The sequence below is a fragment of the Moschus berezovskii genome, chromosome 16 (assembly GCF_049115385.1).
Source record: "Moschus berezovskii isolate FMDL1 chromosome 16, NW_MosBer_1.0, whole genome shotgun sequence".
NCBI lineage: Eukaryota > Metazoa > Chordata > Mammalia > Artiodactyla > Moschidae > Moschus > Moschus berezovskii.
The window spans coordinates 53569753-53593652 of record NC_142475.1 but is presented as its reverse complement, the minus strand read 5'-3'; the positions used below and the strand labels follow the sequence as shown (position 1 = coordinate 53593652).

The following is a 23900-nucleotide window of genomic DNA, read 5'->3' as shown; positions in this document are numbered from 1 at the left end:
GACTAGTTTCCTGTGTTTATGATTTCAAGAAGGGGAGTGAGCAAATAAAGCCTGGAACATAAAGATGAGTGACTACATATATGTGTAAAAAAACAAACGAACAAACGGTGTTTGCTGAAAATTTTTCATTGGTACTGGAAAATACTCATTAATTTAAAAAAAAAAGGAACATGTTCTCTAGAGAATTAAGGTAACTCCCAGTTCTAAACTGCAAGGATTTTCAAGACATATATTTTAAGTAATAAAAATAATAAATGAACACAAAAAAATAACTATTTTAAAGAAATGATATCTAGTAAAGTTCCCATTATTTTTCTAAGTAACACACAGTCAAACAACACATCAAAAAAGAAACTGAAAAAATGTTCAGCACAGGATTGACAATTAAAAACAGAAGATCAAAATCTTTAGAATGGAGGTGAAAGAGTATACAGAGGAAATTTTTAACTTTAAGCACTTATATTTAAAGGGCGAAAACATGAGTTGTCTGGTTTTTTTCACCTTAAATGAGAAAAAGCATTAGCAAATTAAACCCAAAGTAAGTATAAGTTAAGACAGAACAAGGACCAGCGATGGGGCAAAAGGAAAAATGAGTAATAATGACCCTGTCTTCATTAAAAGTTCGGTTCTATCCATTATGGACGTTTTGCATTGATTCTTGACTTCTAAAAACACTGCTGAAACATCACTTATCTTGATGGCTGAGTGTTTTGGGGTCCCTGAGAAATGCCTTGCCGGAGTCCTGACCACACCTTCCCATTCCCACACTCCACTTCCGCCCACTGGCCCACCCACCACAGCCCCAAGGCTCCCCACACCTAGGGCAATCACCTAGAGCTTTGTGAAACTAGAAACATTTCTGCCCAAGGCGTGTTAAGTACAGTCACTCCACTTTAAGAGTTCCCTCTGAGAACAATGAAGGGATTCAGTACTTCGTTTTAAACACTAGGATCACAGTAACCAAACAGAAAAGCTTACCTATTTTACTGGAAACAGCTGCGGTGCATTTTTACACTGAACCAACAAACTCCTGAATTCATTAATGTCTGACCTTAAAAGGAGGAGGCAAGCCCTAAAAATGGATAAGCAAAATTCATGCTTGCTGAAGGTTATTTGCATCTCCTAAGAAACAGCAGAAACCCTTCTTATTTAGGTCCTAAGAGCTGGAATAAGAGGAGCAACCGCTCAAATTCACAAGCCACATGGGCAGGGCATGGTGGCTTCACAGGAGAGGAGAGTCTGTAACTGCTCACTTATTCAAAGATTCCTCCTCCCCCCTTTTTTTGAGATGTCTGAATCCAAGGGAGGAGCAACAGCATGTCCCCTAGAAAAACAGGAAAAATGCATAGAGTACAATAATCAGAGAGATGCTGGGGAGTGAGAACAAGGGGGGCTAAGACTTCAGAGGGCGAAGAACCACAAAGCCGAGTGGGTCTCCCGCAGCTACTTTGAACTTTGGTGTTTATTTGCCAATTCTGTGAACAAGAAGGAGGCTGAGACCCCGGGCTCAGCATCCACAGAAAACTGCCGCCAGAGGTCAGAGAAGCATGAGAGGCTTTGGCAAGCTAACAACCTAAAAGCAAACGTAGAGTCTTTCCTGCAGCACATTACTCAGCAATGAAAGGAAGGGTACTGACGCAGGCTACAATGTGGACGAAATCAGAAAACATTATGCTCAGTGAAAGAAGCCCAACATAAAAGTGTTTAACGTGCATATTAAACACTATATAAAATTTTCAACGTAAGTCCCACGCAAGTTTTAAATCTAAAAAATGATTTAAACATTTTACCTTTACCTACATTATAAGATATTCTAGAGAACAACATTTAAAAAAAACTTCCTAGAAAGATCATCTTTTAGAGAAGAAATTTCTTCAGTTAAATAAAGCTATTATACAGCTTATTCTTCTTTGGGGATATGCCCTGTGCATGCATCTTTAACTAATAATTAAGTGGTTCATTCAAAAGAAGAAAACTAAACATCAGAAACAGATGAAAAGGTATCTAACAAGAACTTAAAACATTCGAATTTTGACTGTAGGGGAAAAAATAAGATCTAATTATAAAACACAGGAACAAGGGTCTCCTATAATAGAAGAGTTACTTAAATATATATGCCAAAATTACACATCTTAAAAAAATCTGTTTTGCTTCCCATTATGTGATTGGGAGAAGAAGGGTCAAGAATCTGCAAAGATACTTTAAATTTTCTTTTTATAATCGTTACTGCATACTTTTTGAGTTATTTCCTAGGGAAATTTTAATTACTTCAGTTGTGCCTTTACGTAACTCCAAATCTGATTTTGCTTAAAAAAAAAAAGTTATGAAATAAATATGTCTATATAAAATGCACTTAAAGAATTTATGAGAGAACATGCATTTATTTTTTGCTCTACATACACAGTCTGGATATGATTACAGGTGGTTTAAAGCACAGTCCTCTCACTGGGATCCTTGAATTATCACCTAAGAACTCAGAGTACAGGAATTTCCCAATGTATATTTCCCAAGCCTTAAATGGAAATCAAATATTATCTTTAAGTAAAAAATAGAAATATGAATTCATCTAACAAGAACAAAAGAGAACACAAAAATAATAGCATCACCACCTGCAGGGTTTCCTGTAAAATGTAATTACACATTCCTAGTCCCGAGATTTCCAGGGCATTTACAGCTCTTTCCATGCAGCCTCAGTTACCACCTATGCTTGCTACAATATGATCTCTACATACAGTTGCTGACTGAAATTCTTTCTTCTGCTGAAAACTATACTCAGGACAATCTCATTCCAACATCCACAAAACAGTCAATCTCCACCTTATTCTCACAGTTGTCTAAGAAACCCCAGTCTCCTTTCTTCTGTACAGAGTCTCCTCTCTGTACATCTATCACAATTCACAGTAAACCCATTTTTGTCTCCCTTACAGAGTCAGGCACTGCAAAAAGAAGGCACCCTTGGAGTCTGCTGCATAGCTAAGGAAACCACTTTGCTCTGCCGTCTGGGAAAGCTCCCGCCAGCAGCCACAACGTGACCTGGAGTAACACCACCATCATGATTACTGCACAAATGCCGTGCAAACACCATGCTTTCTACCCTCTTCCAGATAAAATCCACTTAAGAACTGATCCACTTTCACAATCAGAATATCCTGCAAGAAAAGCTACACCCTGCCCCCTTTCCCATTCTTACCTGAATAAAAGTAAGGTCTGGGGAACCCGGGGGGTTTGGGAGCAAACAGAAAGGCAGATACATTTGCTTCAGTTATCTAGAAGTATGCGTCACACAGAAAACGCCACAGTGCCTAATGAGCGCAAGTTTATGCTGAACTTCCCACCTGCTGCTGCTGCTGCTGCTGCTAAGTCACTTCAGTCGTGTCCGACTCTGTGTGACCCCATAGACGGAAGCCTACCAGGCTCCCCCGTCCCTGGGATTCTCCAGGCAAGAACACTGGAGTGGGTTGCCATTTCCTTCTCCAATGTGTGAAAGTGAAAAGTGAAAGTGAAGTCGCTCAGTCGTGTCCGACCCTTAGCGACCCCATGGACTACCAGACTCCTCCATCCATGGGATTTTCTAGGCAAGAGTACTGGAGTGGCTTGCCATTGCCTTCTCCGAACTTCCCACCTAAGTCAGGTCAAGTCAGAGTCGCTCAGTCGTGTCCTGACTCTTTGCAATCCATGGACTATACAGTCCATGGGATTCTCCAGGCCAGAATACGAGAGTGGGCAGCCATTCCCTTCTCCAGAGGATCTTCCCAACCCAGGGATTGAACCCAGGTCTCCCATATTGCAGGAGGATTCTTTACCAGCTGAGCCACAAGGGAAGCCCAAACTAAAGATTTACTCTAAAGGTTAAAAGTCACACTCAATAGAACAAGTACATTTTTAGAAAATTTTAAAATCTTTTATAAATTATGACAAAATTAAGCATGTAAGTGATCCGTTTTCTCAAATATGTTAAAAACCCCTGTTACTGACATATAAGGCAGTGAAGTTCAGCTTTGAACAGTGAAAATAAAGCTCCAAGACTGACCAAATCTCACTTGTCCTCAGCTACCAAAGAGGATCAATTTAGGATCAAGAGTTTCCACATAAACACAACAGGCAGCCCGCATCAATGCTGCAGGTCCAGAAGAAAACTAACACTTGAGGACACCCAAATCTTTCCCACTTAAATCTGAAGAATGAGTCTGATCTTGGTGCCTGAAAGTAACATTCACCCCTTGTTCTGGGGTGTGGCTAATGTGATAGAAAGATTACGAGACAATGTCATGCATACACCCAACCACCACTACTCCACCAAGCTTTTTATTTCAAAACCACTGTCACCAGTAGGTAGAAACTGCGTAGCAGGTACACACTTCATTCTATGACACGTCACTTCATAAAGGCTCACATAATGAGAAATTAGTACTTAAGCTGTACTAATCTCAATTTCATAAACAAAGATTTTTTTTAAGGGAGACACTGTTACTAAAATGTACATCAAAAACTACAAGAAGAGCCAAAAATGATTCCAAATCTTCAACCAATCATCTGCAAGATTGGGGGAAAAACTCTCCTTCAGCAGTGCAGAGCACAGGGCTGGGGTCACACAGGTGCTGGGCAGTCTGCTGACCAATGACGATCTCAGGCGTCTCCCTTCTCACGCTCCCTCACCAGGCCCAGCTACACTCTGCTCACTACATTAACACATCGCTGACAGGTGGGTAAGTGGCTGGAAGAAAATGACCTCTGCTTGAAGGAGCTGGGATTAACAGTTATGTTCAGGACAAACAACACAGCGTGTTTGGTAAGCCAGGCAAGAAAAGCTATTTTGCATGAAACACAATGCAGAATACACCAAATATCCCATATCAGTACAATAACAAAACAAAATGGAAATTAAACCAAAAGAAAGAACAGGCTTCCCCCTGTCAAAATGGAAATTGCCTGAGATTCTGTAGATAGTAAAATCAGTGGCTAGAAGCACATCAATGCTGTATACTGTCACCCTGCTTATTTAACTTATATGAAAAGAGTACATCATGCAAGACGCTGGGCAGAATGAAGCTCAAGCTGGAATCAAGATTGCCGGGAGAAATATCAGTAACCTCAGATATGCAGATGACACCACCCTTATGGCAGAAAGCGAAGAGGAACTAAAGAGCCTCTTGATGAAAGTGAAAGAGGAGAGTGAAAAAGTTGACTTAAAACTCAACATTCAGAAAACCAAGATCATGGCATCCGGTCCCATCACTTCATGGCAAATAGATGGGAAAACAATGGAAACAGTGACAGACTTTTTTTTTTTTTGGCTCCAAAATCACTGCAGATGGTGACTACAGCCATGAAATTAAAAGACTCTTGCTCCTTGGAAGAAAAGTTATGACCAACCTAGACAGCACATTAAAAAGCAGAGACATTACTTTGCCAACAAAGATCCATCTAGTCAAAGCTATGGTTTTTCCAGTAGTCATGTATGGATGTGAGAGTTGGACTATAAAGAAAGCTGAGCACTGAAGAACTGATGCTTTTGAACTGTGGTGTTGGAGAAGACTCTTAAGAGTCCCTTGAACAGCAAGGAGATCCAACCAGTCCATCCTAAAGGAAATCAGTCCTGAATATTCATTGGAAGGACTGATGCTGAAGCTGAAACTCCAATGCTTTGGTAACCTGATGCGAGGAACTGACTCATTTGAAAAGACTCTAAAAAAAAAAATTAAAAAAAAAAAGACCCTGATGCTGGGAAAGACTGAAGGCAGGAGGAGAAGGGGACGACAGAGGATGAGATGGTTGGATGACATCACCGACTCAATGGACATGAGTTTGAGTAAACTCCAGGAGTTGGTGATGGACAAGGAAGCCTGGCATGCTGCAGTCCATGGGGTCACGAAGAGTCAGACACAACTGAGTGACTAAACGGAACCGATGGAGAAAGAATGGACAGACAAAACAGGATAGATTCTTGCAAGTTAACACTGCTGCTACTGCTGCTGCTAAGTCACTTCAGTCGTGTCCAACTCTGTGTGACCCCATAGACGGAAGCCCACCAGGCTCCCCTGTCCCTGGGATTCCTTCTCCAATGTGTGAAAGTGAAAAGTGAAAGTGAAGTTGCTCAGTTGTGTCTGACTCTTAGCGACCCCACGGACTGCAGCCTACCAGGCTCCTCCATTCATGGGATTTTTTAGGCAAGAGTACTGGAGTGGCTTGCCATTGCCTTCTCCGAAAGAAACACTACTACTCAGCAATAGAAAGGAATCAACTACACAGCCATATAGATGAGTCTCTACTACATCGTGCTAAAAATCACCTTTCACAGTCATACGCAGTGTACCATTCTGCTGACATGAACTCCTAGAACAGGCAAAAATGACCTGAAGTAGAAGGAACACAGTAGTTATGGGGGGAGGGGAGCAGCAAGTGGTTGGGACAGGGACTGTGACCATGGAGGGGCTGGAAGGAACTTCCTGGGGCCCTCCCAGGCACTAAAGCCTTGCGGTGTCCTCCATTTCTTGTTTCAGCCTCCAAGACCTTCCCTGAGTTGCAAAGGGCAGATTCAAACAGTTACTAATCAGAGGGGTAAGGGAAGGCAGAAAGAGAGGAGGAGCAGTAGAAACAACAGCCCCTGAATAAAGCAGGGTCCTGGTTCCTCCTCCAAGGGTAGATAACGCGTCACCATCTGATACAGGTCTTCTACAGCAACTAAGGGCCCCACCCAGGTGGAGGACCGTAACTTCAGGCTAAGCAGAATCCAAACTGGACAGAAGCAGAAGACTGACGATTGAGACTCCTTGAATACAACCTGTTACCTCTCACCAGCCAATCAGAGGAGGGTCACACACCCTGCAGTCACCCTCTCCCCTGGAATTGTACCCCAAGAATCACCCAAGATTCAGGTCTTTTGAGCATGAGCTACCCATTCTCCTTGCTTGGTCCTGCAATAAACTTTTCTCTCCTTCAAATTCCAGCATTTTGGTTTGTTTGGCCTCCGTGTGCATCAGGCACACAAACTTGGATTCAACAACAAAATGACAATGGTGTCTATACATTTTGATAAGTGTATGAGCTGCAAAGGCAATGTTAACTCTTATAAATTTGATAATTACATGAATTACATCGTGGTCATTCTGTTCCTTTCATACTGTTCATGGGGTTCTCAAGGCAAGAAGGCAGAAGTGGTTTGCCATTCCCTTCTCCAGTGGACCATGTTTTGGCAGAACTCTCCACCATGATCTATCCATCTTGGGTGGCCCCACACGGCATGGCTCACGGTTTCACTGAGTTAGACAAGGCTGCGGTCCATATGATCAGTTTGGTCAGTTATCTGTGATTGTGGTTTTCACTGTGTCTGCCCTCTGATGGCTGAGGATAAGAGGCTTGTGGAAGCTTCCGGATGGGAGAGACTAGTTGTGGGGAAAACTGGGTCTTGCTTTAGTGGGCAAGTCCATGCTCAGTAAATCTTTAATTTTCTGCTGACCAGTGGGGCTATGTTCCCTCCCTATAGTTTGGCTTTGGCAGAGGTAGTGATGACCTCCTGCAAAAGGACTTACGCCAGCATGCTGCACCTCCCAGGACTGCTGCAGTCAGTGTCCTGGCCCACGGCAGGTACTGTGGCCCCTCGCCTCCACCGGAGACTCCCGAACACTCACAGGCAAGGCTGGCTCAATCTCCCGTGGGGCCACTGCTCCTTCCTCCTGGTGCACACAAGGTTTTGTTTGTTCCCTCCAAGAGTCGCTGCTTCCCCAGTCCTGACTCATCGCAGTATCTAAGCAGTAAAGGGTGTGACCGCTGCAACCTACTCTCACAGTAAATACACGTTGCATGTACATGGAAAGACAGAAAGAGAGGTTGGAGTGAGGGAAGGAAGAGAAGAGGAAAACTGTTGGGGGAGGGCATGCAGGCAAAGGTAACAGATCACTACTTTAACATCTGGTGAATCTAGGTGAAGTGAGATATTCAGGAGTTCCCTATACTACATCTTACAACTTTTCTATAAAAGATAAAAATATTTTTCATCTAAAAAAACAAAACACACTGTGCACCTGAAACACTGTAAAGCAATTATACTTCAATTTTAAACAATTAAAAAACAAACAACAAGGAGCAGCAAACTAGAAAGGGTGCTGGAGGGGCTTTCTGAGGCAGTCACCCCAAGGCAGACCACTATCATTGTGTTGTTGAACCCAGTTCACGTGACCAAAGCACAAGGAAGCCCAATGAACCGAAACACTGGAACCTGAAGGAGAGAAAAAGGTTTACCGCAGACAAAACGGCAAAAGGCAAAAGCTGTGTTACCACACAGTGAAGGCGACAAGGGTTCACACTGCAGACCCCAAGTCCCCCAGAAAGGCTAAAAGTGAGTTTGCTATCTTTCAGCACATTTTGTTTAAGAAGACCTGTAAGTATCCTTTGAAATATATAGGAAAATAAATACGGTTACATATTTTTTAATTGTATAATCCACTATTTTTTGCTATTCTGCATATACAGTAACTTTAAGCAATTCGTACCAAAAGCTCTCAGGAGACACTGCATGGTACACTCCACATGGGTGCAGCAACAACACGAGCCAAATCAAAGTGAACACCCCACTAACCGTCCCCGAGTTCATGTAACAGGAGCCCCGCAGCATCTGGAAATGCCGTCAACTGAAGGAAGCACCCCAGCCTTCTCCTCGGCCTCTGGACCAGGATTAAGTTAATGCAGGGTCCAGAGGAAAACACAGGGATGGAGGCAGACAGCAAAACGTAAGCAGGACAACTTCACCCTCTCTTCTGTTCCTCAAGAGGCCACTGGAGGATCATGGCCACGTGCTCACTGTACAGAGGATGGCAGGCAGGAGCTGCGGTGAGCAGGGCTGGACACACACACGGCGGGAAGCTTTACATGTCCAGGGGAGAGTAAGGAGGGCCGCAAACACGAGGGGCACATGCAACAAAGGGGCCGAAACCCGCTTCGCTGCACCACTGACCCTGCTGTAACCACACAGAGCGTGTCCTCCCATCACAGAAGGCATTGTTTAAAACAGTGGCCTGCTTACTGTCTAAAGTCAAACAAATTTGATGTTTAAATAAAAATTAAAACCCTCACACACAAGCTTCCACTTTAATTTCCCTCCCCACTCTATACATAAACAAGGGCCTACTGGGAAAAAATGCTAAATAACCGCTCTGGAGGACATCAAAAAGCACCACAGAGCAATAACAAGCAACTCTCCTGCATGCTTCCAAAAAACTGTACTTACAGTTGCAATTAAGTCTTAAGCTCAGTGAGGCCTATGTGTACCATTTTCTCTGTGCATTCTTGGTACTTCTAGCAGTGTAAAATATACCTGTATCCTTCAATTACAGCTGACTAAACAAAACAGCTGAAGACTCACATAATTAAATTTGTCTCATTAACCAGAGAAACATCATTTATTAATTGTAAACGGTGGTAAAACTATTTTTCTCCAGAGCTACAAGAACTTGAAATCGCCTAAAATAATTTAACTTTTAAAACATCTTTTACTCATGCTAATTACACAACATCTGTAATATACAATCATGTTATATGAAGATAAACTACATTACAAAGGCTTTAGAGGTCATGAATAAATAAGCATACAAAACTCAGCCAAGGACTTCAAGGTTACACGTTTTCAGAGGCTGTGTCTATGGTTAAGATCTACTTCTCTTAAACTTCCAGGATACCTCGTCCAGAAAAATAAAGTTTAATCCAGCCTGAAAGAAAACCTAAGCTCAAGTGTGTGCAGTATCTGTGAGTATACACACAGAAGCCACCTATCTTGAAGCCCGGGGTATGATTTCCACACAGAAAAACCTCCGGCTCAGGAGCTCTGACGAACGTCCTCTGTGGCGTGGCCACTGTCACGTGGAGGAACGGCCACTTTCCATCGCCCCGAGGAGTGTCCTCATGTCCCCAGAACACAGGTCTCTCTCCGGCAGCCCCAGGCTGCCACTCACCTCATCTCTGCTCTCAGAGCTCTGCCTTTACCAGAATGTTACATCAATGGAACCCCAGCAACACGAGCGCTTCATGTTCTCAACGGGCAGAATGCTTTGGAAATGCACTGCTTTGCTGCCTCTGTTGGTAGTTAATTCCTTCCTGTTGCTCCTGCTGAATAGGATTCCACTGCAGGGGTAGACCCCAATCTGCTCATCCGTTTTCCAGCTGATGGGCATTCAAGTTGTTTTCTATCTTAAATGATTACGAATAAAGCTGCTATAAACATTCATGCACACAGACATAAATTTTCATTTCTCTTGGATAAATACCTCAAAAAAGGATTACTGGATTGTATGACAAGTATATATTCAACTTTATAAGAAACTGCCAAATTGTTTTCCGAAGTGGTTATACTTTACATTCCTACCAGCAAAGCAAGAGAGCTCTGTTTCACATCTTTGTCATGGACACTGTCACCTTGTGTTGTCCAGTTTTAACCATTCTAACTGCGTTGCAATGGTACTTCAATGTAGTTGCTGTCTGCCCTTCCCCAATGATTAATGATGCTCAGCTTCTTTCTGTGTGCTTATTCTTATCCATATGAAATGAACAAAATACCTACTCAAACCTTCTGGCTGTATTTTCAACTGAAATTTTTACTGAGATCTTTTCTTTAAAACCGAAGTATAGAGACTTCCCTAGTTGTCCAGCAGTTAAGACTCGTGTGTGCCAAGCAGGGAGTGCAGGTTCAATCCCTGGTCGGGGAACAAAGAGCCCAGATGTCACGTGGTCAAAAAACAGAACTTTTTAAAAAACTGAAGTATGCTGCTGTACAATATTACCTGAGTTACAGGTGTACAATACAGCAAATCACAATTTTTAAAGGTTATGCTCCATTTACAATTATAAAACACTGGCTATGTTGCTCATTTTGCAACTTACTTTACACCTGATAGTTTGCACCTCTCACACCCCCACCCTCTACTGTCCCTCCCCAGTACCCTCTCTTCAGTGGCAACCACTAGCTTGTTCTCTGTAAGTCTGCTTTTTTTGTTGCTATATTCACTAGTTTGTTGTATTTTTAGGTTTCATATATAAGTAATAACATACAGCACTTGCCTTTCTTTGACTTATTTCATTTAGCATAATACCTCCCAAGTTCATCCACCCCGCTGCAAATGTTCTTTTAAGAAACATCTACCCTTTCTAATAGACAGTTAAAGAAATGCTGAGGAGTTTGTGTATTTTGATTTCAGAATTCACGAGGAGTAGACCAAAATCTATAAAAATTTCCACAGGAAAAGTTGTCTCCCCACTTCTAGGGACAGGAATGGACCCATTTCCCTAGTTTTCCCAGTGTTTGGTGAAACCACCTCTCTGCTCAGTCTGAGCCGGGAACCCCGGCCTGTGAACCACCGGTTCACAGCTCTGCACAACAGCAGTGATGCAGGTCAGCACAGGCGACACAGACACGCTGAAAACACGCACCGCGGTTGACGCGCGGCTGACAGCACAGACAGGAGGCACAGCGCTGAGGGAATGGTCTGCGACTCTCCGCTACAAAAGCAAGACCCACGGCAGGACCATCAGGGCAAAGGTTTATGGTAAAGGAACCTGAAAACTCGATGACCACCATATGAAACCTTGGGCAAGTCTCTTAACATCTCTAAGTCTAGTTTCTCTATAAAATGGGAACAGTAAGTGTTACCTTACTGAACTATTATAAAAAATTAAATAATAACCTGACGCAATGACTGACACATAAATGGCAGCTATTATGATTATGACTATTTTCTTCACCCAAATTTCTGAATCACAATGTAAGACTGGAAACATAAAGACATTCTCTTCACAGAGCTATGAGCATGAAACTGAAGCCTCACACAGCAGGTAACGTGCACGCAGAGGACCCACTGAACTCAACGCAGGGTCCTGATCATACACGAGAACTGCCAGGCATTTACAGAAGAGCTGCCCTGGAGCTGGCAATCATTGAGAGTCTTTATGGACCTTATTTGTCAAGATTTTGCCTCAGCACTGCAAATGCAGTGATACTTCTTTCAAAAGGATCCAATCTAACCACCCTGGGTCTTGCATGGCCTCGTCAAGAACGCTTCCTTCCCTCCAGGATGCTACGACTATGTCACACAGGTGGGACTGGTGCTCAGACACCTTGGTGACATCTCCAACCCCTCTGATGCCCACACCCCTCGGTGAGCCAAACGTGGAGCAGCTTCTTAAATGCCCTGTTCGTGCCTGACAACCAGAACAGCTTGACAGCACAGCCTGGCTCCACTGACTGCTCTGAACAGCCAGATAGAGGCCAACTGTATTAAGTTCTTGCAACGGGTGTTCTATAAGGATTTTCTCCCCATGAGTCAATACATGAAATCAACAGTTTCAGATTATCACTTGGATTCAGGAGTTCTGGTTTCTCCTAGGCTCAGATTTGGGGACATTAAAAATGTATAACAAATGTTAAACAATCAGAATGCAACATTTCCCATGAAGCCTGCTTACATCTCTGAAGGGTGCAGTCTCCACACCATCCAGCTCCACCTCTGTGCACTTTCTCCCCTGGAGCGCCCACCCCTGCTACAGCCAGCCCTTCCCACCCTCCCGCAGAACCCTCTGGGAAGGCACTCTCCCGCCCTCCGCACAGGCCACTAGGCTCAGTCACACACCCCACATCAGAAAACCAACACATCACCTAAAGCTGAAGCCGCAGATGACACGGTTCCAATGGAATGCGGTGTTTGGGAGGTAACTTCCAGAAAGTCCACAAGGGAAGAGGGTTACAGAGGGGCTGATGCCGAGTGGAGCTGGGGGCGGGGAGGCTAGGGAACCACTGCTTCCAGCAGGGTCTCGCCCACTACCATCCACCCCGAACGGTACTTACATGAGTTACCAAAAAGCCACCCTGCAGTCCTTCCCCAAGGCCCTCAGGATAAAGCTCCGGTTCCTTACCTGGGTTCCGCACCCTCCTTCACAGTCAGGCTGCTGACTACCCTCCAGCCTCACCTGCGAACACTTCACCTGTGAACACCTGCAATCACTGCTCTAAATAAACTACACTCACATATCCACAAAGACCAAGCTCTCCTGCCTAGGCCTTTGCATGTGACGTTTTCGCTCCTTGAACACTTGTGTGTCTGGCCACACACACTCATTCTCTGGGGTCCACGTGGACACTGCAGCCCCTGGGGGGCCTGTGCCGACCAGGCTGGTCCCGGCCCTGTGAGCACTGACTCCCCACGCTGTCTATACACTCTCTCCCCACAACAGAGGTCGGCACCCCAACAAAACCGATGTCATACAAGAACATGAACCACGTCCATCCTGCTTAGCAACTAGGGAAGTCTCAGGACAGTGTCTGGAATTCCAGACACTAAAAAACAGATTTTTTGAGTGAACAGCCCCAAGACCTCAGAGTCCAATCTACCTCAGTTGTACTCAGTTGTCCTGATGCTTAAAAGACACCTTTATTCACAAAATGGGGGTCTTCAGAGGGTCTTGAGGCAGCCTTCCTTTCTGTCTACCACCTTCCCACAAACATTAACCCTGAAAATTATCTCCACACATATTTCAGTGACTCAACTCCTCAAAACTTTTCTTCGCTTTCCTAGAATTAAGGTTGCAAAACACCTCCATCCCAAGTTCCTGCCCTCCAGCACACACACCAAACCAAACGACAACCAAGAACCAACTCTGGCAAAGCAGCTCCAGAAGCAGAGCCGCTCTGCAGGGCCCAGGAGGACCAGGAGCTTACGACAGCGCACTCAGGGGGATGGGGGTCTGGCTCTTAGCATCGCAGCCCCAGACTGACTTTGGGGGAGGCCAGACTGACTCCTACTAGTTCTGACCATCTGTCTGGAGGAACACCAGTTAAAAGACGGTTATCTTTCTGGGCTTAAGTATTTTCAAATACTGGTGGGGAGAGGACAAGCCAGAATCAGTAGATTATCAGCAGTCCTGGTGCTAAAAGCTCCACTGAGCTGGGGAAGAGGCCCCTGGCTCAACAGGGCTGGCCTGCCTGACGTCTCACCGCCCTCCCGCCAGGCCTTTCTTCCACTGCATCATATTTCAAGAAGAATTCTGAGTGCCTTCTACTAAATATTGCCCCCTGTACAGTACCAAGATGAGGTATTTTTAAGCACTAACGTTGCTGAAAAGCTGCACTTGATATTCTGCCTTGTTTGGATCTACTAAGAGAAGTTATCTTGTGGCAGGCATTAAACATTCCTTCATTCAGCATTTAGTAAAAACCACCTATGAATCAAACAAAAGATGCAGAGGTGAAATAAATTTTATTTCCAAGACTCTAAGAAACAAAGTTGCACCCAACGGGACATTACAGTCACAGGAAGAAGCGTATCACCTGGACGGAGGGGAATGCAGAGAGCTGGGCTGTGGCCTCATGGCCTGCAGCACCATCAGAGCGCACAGCGCAGGCTCCTCGCACAGCCAGTGAGGAGCGGGGAGAGACGGAGAAACAGGACTAGGACCTACGGGCCCTGCTCGGAGATTCAAAATGCGTGACACAATTTCCCTTCCCCAATACCTAGCCTCCGTGAAGACGGAAGCCGCTTGTGGGGAGAGAGAACAAAGCAGGAAAGTGAGCCAACCTTCAGAAGGAAGAGGAAAAACTTTAACCAGGGCCCTGCCACCTGGACATCCAAGACAAGGACACTGGCCAAGGTGAAATTCAACACAGTTATAAACTGTCGTGAGGTCTGAATCCATCAAGTCTGAGTTCATGAGGCTTTTACCAACACAACATATTGGTACAACAGAGTGCTGACCAACGCCAGCACCCCAGGAGACACACATCTTCTCCGGCTGCCTGTCCTCAATTCTCCACCAGACTCACCAGAGAGCAGTCTTCAGAAATCAGACAAACTGGGATAGAACCTCAACTCTACCACTTCCCCACTATGGGACATGAAACAAACCCCACAGCTACAAACGGCCACATCATAAAGAGCCCAGTCTCTTGGGCCCAGCTTCCCTCCCAGGGAGTGACCACTGCTGACATCTGTGAGCACGTCACATACCTGTCTCACCACCTGTGCCTGGGGAAGGGTTATCATCACGCCCTGCTGGATGGGAAAGCCAGGTGTAGGCAGTTAGTAAAGCGTTAAGAAGCTAAGCTACATCTGAATCCAGAACCCCCGAGAACCAGGTATCAGAGGAAAGGGCACAGGCTCTGAGTGAAACAGTTTGCATTCCAGCTCTGCACTGGGACCTGTAGCCTTACTGTCCTTCAGTTAGGCAAATGTGAGAGGGAAGAAGACCCATCAGCAGGCATACCCTGGTATTTATAAGGTACCAGACCCTACTCTTGGCTTCTCAGGTGATGCTAGTGGTAAAAAACTTGCAGGAGACGTAAGAGACACAGGTTCGATCCCTGGGTCAGGAAGATCCCCTGGAGGAAGGCGTGGCAACCCACACCAGTATTCTCGTGTGGAGAATCCCATGGACAGAGGAGCCTGGTGGGCTACAGTTCATGGGTTTGCAAAGAGTTGGCTCTATTCTAAACCTTGTGATGTTACTGCAGTTGTTAACCATATATACAGAAAGGTATATAAAGTATAGAAGGAACACATATAGAGGAACTAAATAACTATTTTCCCTCTCACCTTCTCTGCAAAATTCACTACCTCTTGTTTGTTTCCACTGTGTGTCACAGAAACCCTATGACAGAGGAAAGAAAAATCAAAACAAAACAAAACACCAAGACACAAGCGCAGCAAGAGACTCAGACTCACAGTTCAGAAGGCCACCGAAACCCCGTGAGGAAGTCGCGCGATGATTTACAAACACTCCTCCTTTCTCTTTCCTCTTTCCTCAGCAGTCACAGAGAACCTGACAAGGAAAGACAACGTGCGTTTATAAAACCAGCTCTCCAGCGCGTCTTCAAAGAGCTACTGTGTTCATCCCTCTCAGAGTCAGTCTCACCATCGCCTGCCACACATGCGGCGCCAGACCTGGGATGAGGGGTAAAGACACACCATCAAGCCCGTCTGCACACCTACATTTCGGTCAAGAAGATACGCGTGGAAACCTGCAGACTACTAAAACGCATCAGCAAGCATGCACTGATATGACACAGAGTTAGCAGTAAGCTCAGGGGAAGATCACCAACAATACATACATCTACTTCACCCTCTCCCACTAAAATTACACTAAAGAGATATAAAAAAAAAAAACAAAAACTGAAAACCAAAACACAGCTCAGGCAGAACTAACATGAGAAAAAGAGAATTCTGCAACCTGTGAAAAAAGCTGCTCACACGGAAGATAAAGACTAAAACAAATTTAAAAAAAAAAGGGGGGGGGGAACTTGGAGGAAACAGAAACTATCAAAGATTGGAAGCATAGTAAATGACTCAGCAGCCAAGAAAGCCATGTCCTAAGCCAGCAGTGGAAAAACTAAGACCCAATTCCACTTCCACAGGGCTGTCCCGGAAGGCTCAGAACGGGCAGCACCAGTGCGGGCAGGATGGGGACTGGCCACAGGGGAGCAGTGAGTCTGCTCAAGCAGCAGCCAGAACCTCAACCCCAGGCGTCCGAGTACTGCCCCAGCCCTGATGGCCACTCCCAATGAAAGCAGACTGGCTCTCGACTGAAGGCCCCCTGCCCAGCTGGACCACACACAGGCGGACGTCACCACCATACAAAACTCAACGGTGGGTCCTTGTGCTCCCCACACCTCACCCACCCACCCACTCAGCCCCCAGGTCTCTGTAGTCAGAATTCTACATGAAAGAGACTAGAGAATATTCTTGGGCAATACAATCAGCCCAGGAAGAAAAACCTGAAAATACACAGGGGATCCCCTAACAAATCATCCACCCATAATACCCTGATGTAAAAGTCAAAAGGCCCACCCCATGACAGACAGAAGGAAGGCGTTCTGGAGGGTTGGAAGATAAAGAAATAACTTGAGAGAAACAGAAACTCTTCTATCAAAAAACCTAGAGATAAGAAGATGCTGCAATCAATAAACAAAAATAGGATGCTCATGAATATTAAAGAATGTGAACATAGACGTAAAAAACTAAAAAGAAGGTTAAGTTAAATTCAAGACATCTCCCTGAAGGCAGGATAAAAAACGAAGGAAGAAAGGGAAGGATGGTTGGACAGAAGTATACTGGAGAGAAAGAATAAGAAAATTACGACAGCCAAGACAGTTTCGTGGATAATAAGACTTCCGGAAAGAAAGAACAAGGAAACAGAAGGGAGAAAAACATCAGCACAATCACTTGAAAAAATTTTCCCAGAACTGAGGAATGAAAGTTACCAGAATGAAGGTCCCCACTGAATAAGTGGAACAGTAGATGAAAAGAAACCCACACTTCATGACATTTTAAAAGAATTGGACAAATTTTTAAATTCCTACAAGCTTCTAAAGATGGGAGGGGAGGGAGTTACACTGAGTAAGAGATGAGAATAAGCTTCTGAACTGCAAAGCAGTACACAGAGCACAGGAAGCAATGGGTCAGGGCGGTGCCGACAGAACTCCACACCAGCCACACCTTCATCACCCTCGTCAACACAGTCACTCCCGAACCTTCTGCCCCACGCACCCTACCTCAGGAGGCCGCTGGAGAAGGTCCTCCACCGAAACGTAAGCAGAACGAAGTAGGAGGCAGTCACAGGAGAACACAAGCTTCAACAAGGACGTGACGCTGGAGGGAGCTTCCAGAACAGGAGCTGTGGGCCAGGAGAGGACAGTCGGAGCAGAGAGGCTCAGGAGGAGGGGCCGTGGGAGGCGGCCTGGCCCTGGCCAAGACCCTGATCATCCTTCTCAAGTGATTTGCCTCTGGATGCGGTGCTCGACCAAGACAAAGCAGGCAGTCATGGAAGACAAAGACAAGGGGTACCCCAAACACGAAACCCAACCCTGGAGAGACGCCGAAGGGCGAGAGCAAGCAACGACTGGGGCAACGCTGCAGGAAAGGCATGAGAACAGCCGGCTGAGAACACAGGAGAACAGAGACCTCCAGGAAGCCGAGCCCAGGAAGAGGACGTGAAGAGTCCGCGTGCCTGACCTGTGGAAGGTTTACTAAAAGGCTACCACAGAGGGTGGGAATAAGCAGCAAGTAGAAAGAGAACTAAGCAGCCGGGGACCGAGCGCGCCAGGGGAGGCAACGGTCCCTCGCACTCCCTGTGGCCTGCCCACAGCGCGCACCCCGGTCCTGTCATCAGTGACCCACTCCTGTCTGCCCCTCACTCACCTGGAGACCCTGCCAAAGGCCATCTCTCAGCAGCCGCCTTCCAACAGCAGTGCCTTCCACCACAGCGCTTGCTGCAACAGTGCCCGCGACAGCCAAGGGTGTGTTTCGTTTATGCCACACTGAGAATCTACTCAACACACCTGGCATTCTTCCAGGGAACTAGGAGTCAAGACATAGAAATAGAAGACTCCTGTCCTTCAAGAGTGTAGACTAGTTTCACTCCTGAGAAAACAATTATTTATCCTATATCCTCATCTTCCCCCAAAGATAAAAGTCCACCAGTGGCTCACAGAATTTCAGTACTGCAGTTACCACTAACAGAGTGGGACCCCAAGACACAGTGGAGCTTTTCTGACACGGCATGCACCATGTAATATGCAGCGTCGACCTGAAGTCGGGAACGCGCTTCCTGTACGTTAGGGCCTGAGGCCCTTCTGGATCAAGCCCAGTCTAACTCTCCAGAGTCTAACATCTTTCATCAGTGTCTCCGAAGAAGCCTACATTCTGGCAAAGTTAAACCACTTCGGTTTACAGACCATGCACACCTTCCCTCACACCTCTATGCCACTGGCAGTCCCTCCGGCCACCGGCCACGCCCCTCCCCTGCGCTCCCCCACTCCTGTCACTCACCGGAGGGGCCTCTGGAGTCACTGACACGTGCCGTGCACTGGCGCACACATCAGTGAACAGGAGAGACACGGTCCTGCCCCCAAGCACCCTTGGGGTGTAGATTCTGGTTTAACACGTGTGTGTCCGCACGTGCGTGCATGTGCATGAGTGTTAGTCACTCAGTTGTGTCTGACTTCTCTGCGACCCCATGGACTGTAGCCTGCCAGGCTCCTCTGTTCATGGAATTGTCCAGGCAAGGATACTGGAGTGGGTTGCCATTCCCTTCTCCAGGGGATCTTCCTGACCCAGGTATTGAACCCAGGCCTCCTGCACTGCAGGCTGACTCTTTACCATCTGAGCCATGAGGGTTCACCCACGAGTTCAGTTCAGTTCAGTCGCTCAGTCGTGTCCGACTCTTTGCAACCCCATGAATCACAGCACGCCAGGCCTCCCTGTCTATCACCAACTCTGTCAAATCCAACCCCACCTGTCGACCCCTCCCTCCACTCAAACACAAAATTCTAGGAGCAAGGCAGCCCCCTTCAACCCTGCAGCCTCAGGACCTACACACTATTAAATAAAGCCTGAGTGAAATTCTGACTTCAGTTGGTTCCAAGAGGTAAAAAAAAAACAACCATGTGCTCTTTAGAAACTCTGCTCTTTTTTTTGGCCTCTTTTCTATTAGAGGAGTACAACCTGAAAACATCATTCATTAAAATGCAAGTCTCTTCCTTGCTGTGAAAGACAAAACATCCCAGTTGCTCCCCAGGTCTGGATTTTGCTCCCCACTGTACACCCCAATAATATACACCACATCAGACACCCAGAGCACTTAATCAGTAAACACACACTTGATGCCTGAATGACAACGCATGAATAAATGAATGGAGCACTGACTTCCGAGTGCCTTGTGACTGCTCTCTGCTTCACTGGAAGGAGCATTCACATAGGCAACAGCATTCCATTTTAGCAACAGGAGGGCTGCTCACTTGCCATGTTAGCAGTGGACACCTCAGGGCCTGCTGTGTGCCAGCACTCCTATTTATCCCATAAGCTTATCTATCTTTATTAAGAATATGAAGCTCTGCATCTTAGCAAACATACAAAACTGATAAAATATAAGCATAAAAACTGAACTAGTTCAAAAAAAAGCAGAAAATCAAATATTTCCCAAGCTGTATAACTAAAATGTGTAAGTAAAAATCTTTTGTTCCAGATAGATAAAGAGAAACTAAACTTGCCTCATTATGTAACAAAATATACTACCAGGTCCCTGAAGATGGCTGTAAGGTGGATAAGCTCCACCTTTCTGGCATGAACAGGTATGTTTTAAGATGGGTAGAAATAAACACCCGGGCTACTCTGAACCCCTTTCCCTTTCTAACAATGTGAACTAAAATTTTCCACCAGTCACACACTCTAAACCTGTGTTTCATTAACAGGTAAAATATTTCCTTCTATCACCTTGCTCATCTTGTTCTCATTTCAATGCACAATCCAACTTGGCCAGCTTTCTGACACCCATCTCTCACCAAGTCTCCAAAACAACCCTGATCATCATACAGTTTCAGCCTTTCTCCTGAGCATTTTCCAAGTACCAGTTCCTCACAGTACTAACTGGTTACTATCAGTGTTCCCATTTTACACATAAGAAACCTAAGTCTTAACGAAATAAAATTCTCCAGGTCACACAGGAAGCAAGGGAGCAATCAGGGATTCAAGTGGTAGCTAGCTTGAAAGTTTTAGTCACTCAGTCATGTCCAACTCTTTGTGACCCCGTGGACTATAGCCCACCAGGTTCCTCTGTCTATGGGATTCTCCAGGCAAGAGTACAGGAGTGGGTTGCCATTCCCTTGTCCAGGGGAATCTTCCCAACCCAGGGATCAAACCTGGGTCTCCTACACTTCAGGCAGATTCTTTACCATTTGAGCCACAAGGGAAGCTCAAAACTAGCTTACCAGCACTCTTAAAATCATGGTGCTATTCTGCTTTCCCAAAGTAACCAGATAATATTACTGTTAAAACAATGAACAAGATCTGGACTTTACAAAGCAACCACGACAGGAAAATTCTTCCGAAAGCTCAGTAACATTCAACACGACACAGTGACAAATTCTAGCTGGCTCGAATTGAGCCTACAGACTAAAACCCAGGAGAAGAATTGGTCTTTTTGATGCTAACTGTTAAATAAGGCCCAAACCCACTATTTCTTAACTCACAACACTGCAATAATGTAAGCTAACTGTGATGGTCTCCAGTGTCCAAAATACACAACTTCTTCATGTACACCGCCCTTCCTCTAAGCTCAGTCTACCAACAGTTTCGTACTTAGGCAAGCTGGAACCTGTACTCTTAAAAAAAAAAAGGTCAGAAGTAACTTTCTAAAAAACCAAAAATATATAAAGTATGTGAATATATTATGAAAATCATCTGGGCAAACAAAAGCTTCTTTATGCTTCAAACTAATTTTCGCCAAAAACACTGTAATACTGCACGGTGGCGCTGCTCGCAGGTGGGCATGCCGCGTCTCGGGCGTCTGTGCCAGGGCTGGACACAGAGGTTGCCAGCCATCTGTACTAAGCACTGACTACGTGAGCACAGTAACAGGAAAGAAGAGGGGAGTTACTAAGTTCTGAAAAACTAGCGCTCACAACACCACCAACAGACTGCCCCACTTTCTTCTTGGCGCTCAGATGGCACCTGCTCACTCTGACTAGTCCATTCTAGGGCCCCCAAGGCTCTGTTCTTTGTCCTCCTGGCTGAGCTTATCTCCCAGGTGAGCTCAACGGAAGTGCTGTCTCCCGCTAACAGCTCTACAGTGTGTTTCTAGCTCAGACCCACTGCCTGGCTGTCGTCCTGGACTGACTGCTGTCACCCTGCATCCCAGTACCACAGAGAAGCCAGAACTGCTTCCTGCCCCAATTCAGGGCTGGAGGAAACTCTTGCAAGACTGATAAAATGAAAGAGAAAAGTACTCCCCAGAGGCAGCTGTGGGCAGGAGCATAGCTGCAGGCTGATGTGGCAGCCAAGACCTCGGGTACGTTCCAAGGAGAATTTCAGCTGCCCCAGAGAGAGACCCCAGGAACCACCTGCTTCAACGCACTGAGATCAGCGGCAGCAGCGCCAACTGTCTATATCACCGCTGAGCCCAGAGGAACCCGGGGACGCACTGCGAGGGCTGCTTCCCCGACCTTCGACCCTGCCAGCCCTTGCAATACAAGTGATGAATTCTAATTCCTATGTTGAAAAAACATCTAGAGTGGCTTCTCCGTTCCTGACCAAACCCTGACAGATATACTGGATCTGAGCTGGAAGTCTGCTCAGAGAAGCGAAAGGTTGCCCAAGGGGAACTGCACAAAATGCCCAACAGAGCTCAGGCCTGATCTTCCCTCACGAACCTCCTGTGCACGGTCCTCTCCATTTATGAGCCCCTCCTTCCAACAAACAAGGCCACAAACAGTGGATGTCACCCCTGACCCTTCCTCCCACACTCCCCACCCACCCTTCCTCCCACACTCCCCACCCAACCATGTCGGCTTTTCCTGCAAAACACACCCAGAAACTGGCCTCGGCGCCACAGCCACCGGCACCATGCTGGCCTGCGCTGCCGCCATCACTCACCCGAGCAGGAGCAGCGTGGACAGAGGGCCCCTGCACCCGCCCCGGCCGCCCCAGCGCTCATTCCCAACACAGCCGGTGACGGGGCATCGCAGTCAAAGACCACGTCTCTGCTCACAATCTTAGATGGCCCCTCAGTTTACACCAATTTTGCACAGCCAAAGAAATGTGTTGAGAAAAAACCTGCTCAGGACTATCAGTAAGAACAGATGCTCAACGCTGAGGGCGCAGGAAACAGCATCAACAGTCAGTCAAAGAACAAGGCAAACGACTCTAGGGGGCTTTCCTTGGCTGATTGTCAACAGATGTTATTCAAGGAGTCGATGGTCCTGAGGAACTGGCTTCCAAGAACAATGTATGTGGACTACAGGTGAGAATATTTTCAAAGAACTGGACAAAACACTAAATTTAGTATTACCTGAAGCAGAATACAAATGCTGACTGAAAATACATAGGAAGCAGGAAAAGCGTTGGCTGGACAAATTTACAAAGACTGTGAAAACATTAAGATGTTTAAAGCATTTAAACATGGTTATTTAAACTACAGTTATTCACTGGATTCTTCATCAGCAGGTATTCTGTGCAAAGTTTTCTAATCTCTTGCATGTTGCTGAACCAGCAGTATCAACAGTAAAGTTCACTGAAATATTATGACTTGTCCTTTCACACAGCAATTTAGTAGTTTGGGGTAGGTTTTGTTGTGACTTGTTGACCTCAGAAGCATGACTGAAATTGCTCTGAAATAGACTACTACCATTACTGAACACTGTAGTCTATGAAATTAGCTTTAACTAAAGACTGGCTAAGGGCTTCCCAGGTGGCACTAGTGGTAAAGAACTCACCTGCTAATGCAGGAAACATATTATGTCTGCATCAGGAAGATCCCCTAGAGGAGGGCATGGCAACCCACTCCAGTATTCTTGCCTGGAGAATCCCATGGACAGAGAAGCCTAGCGGGCTACGGGCCATGGGGTCGCAGAGTTGGACATGACTGAAGCTACTTAGCACACACGAAAGACTTGATAACATTTCTTAATGAACCCAACCTAAAATTCTAAGGCTGCTTATATGAGGCCCTTCTCCTGTAAAGTCACTTCAATGACAGCCAACGTCTGAATCACAAGGAACACCACGCTTCTCTACACACTCCCCAAGCTACCAGAAGTTATGAGAAGTGAGATTTCCATTCCCACACAAATTCACAGCAAATATATTTTCTGAGTTTAAGCTACAGTTCCAGCAGCATTTTTCAAAACTTGATGCAAGTATAATGAAAATTTACATATTTCAAAATCCATTTAACTGTGCAGTTGAGGCCCCCCTCCAACCATCAACCAGAAGTGATTAATCTGCAATACGACGACACGCTAAAAGGCAAATATCAAGAAGAACCTACGAGAATTCTATAAATGCCTTCCAAGCAATGAATATGCTCAATTAAAATTATACACTCCTGCACGGATATCAGGATCTGAGAGTACCGATCGGTATGAAGACATTTTCAAA

General features: G+C 45.7%; 1 protein-coding gene across 22 annotated transcripts in view; it reads right to left on the bottom strand.

Annotated features, from left to right (window-relative positions):
• PTK2 (protein tyrosine kinase 2) overlaps positions 1-23900 on the bottom strand; it is a 198530-nt gene that overhangs the window by 158979 nt on the left and 15651 nt on the right. For 2 of the 22 annotated variants that reach the window (XM_055431787.2, XM_055431795.2), the window contains exon 2: positions 15696-15792. The exons of 17 other annotated variants lie outside the window; for them this stretch is intronic. The gene's annotated coding sequence lies outside the window, so the exon portion shown is untranslated. Of the gene's footprint in view, positions 1-15566; positions 15585-15695; positions 15793-17521; positions 17644-18167; positions 18327-23900 lie in introns of those variants that run through there. 3 more of the 22 variants (XM_055431789.2, XM_055431791.2, XM_055431790.2) reach the window with 3 other exon arrangements.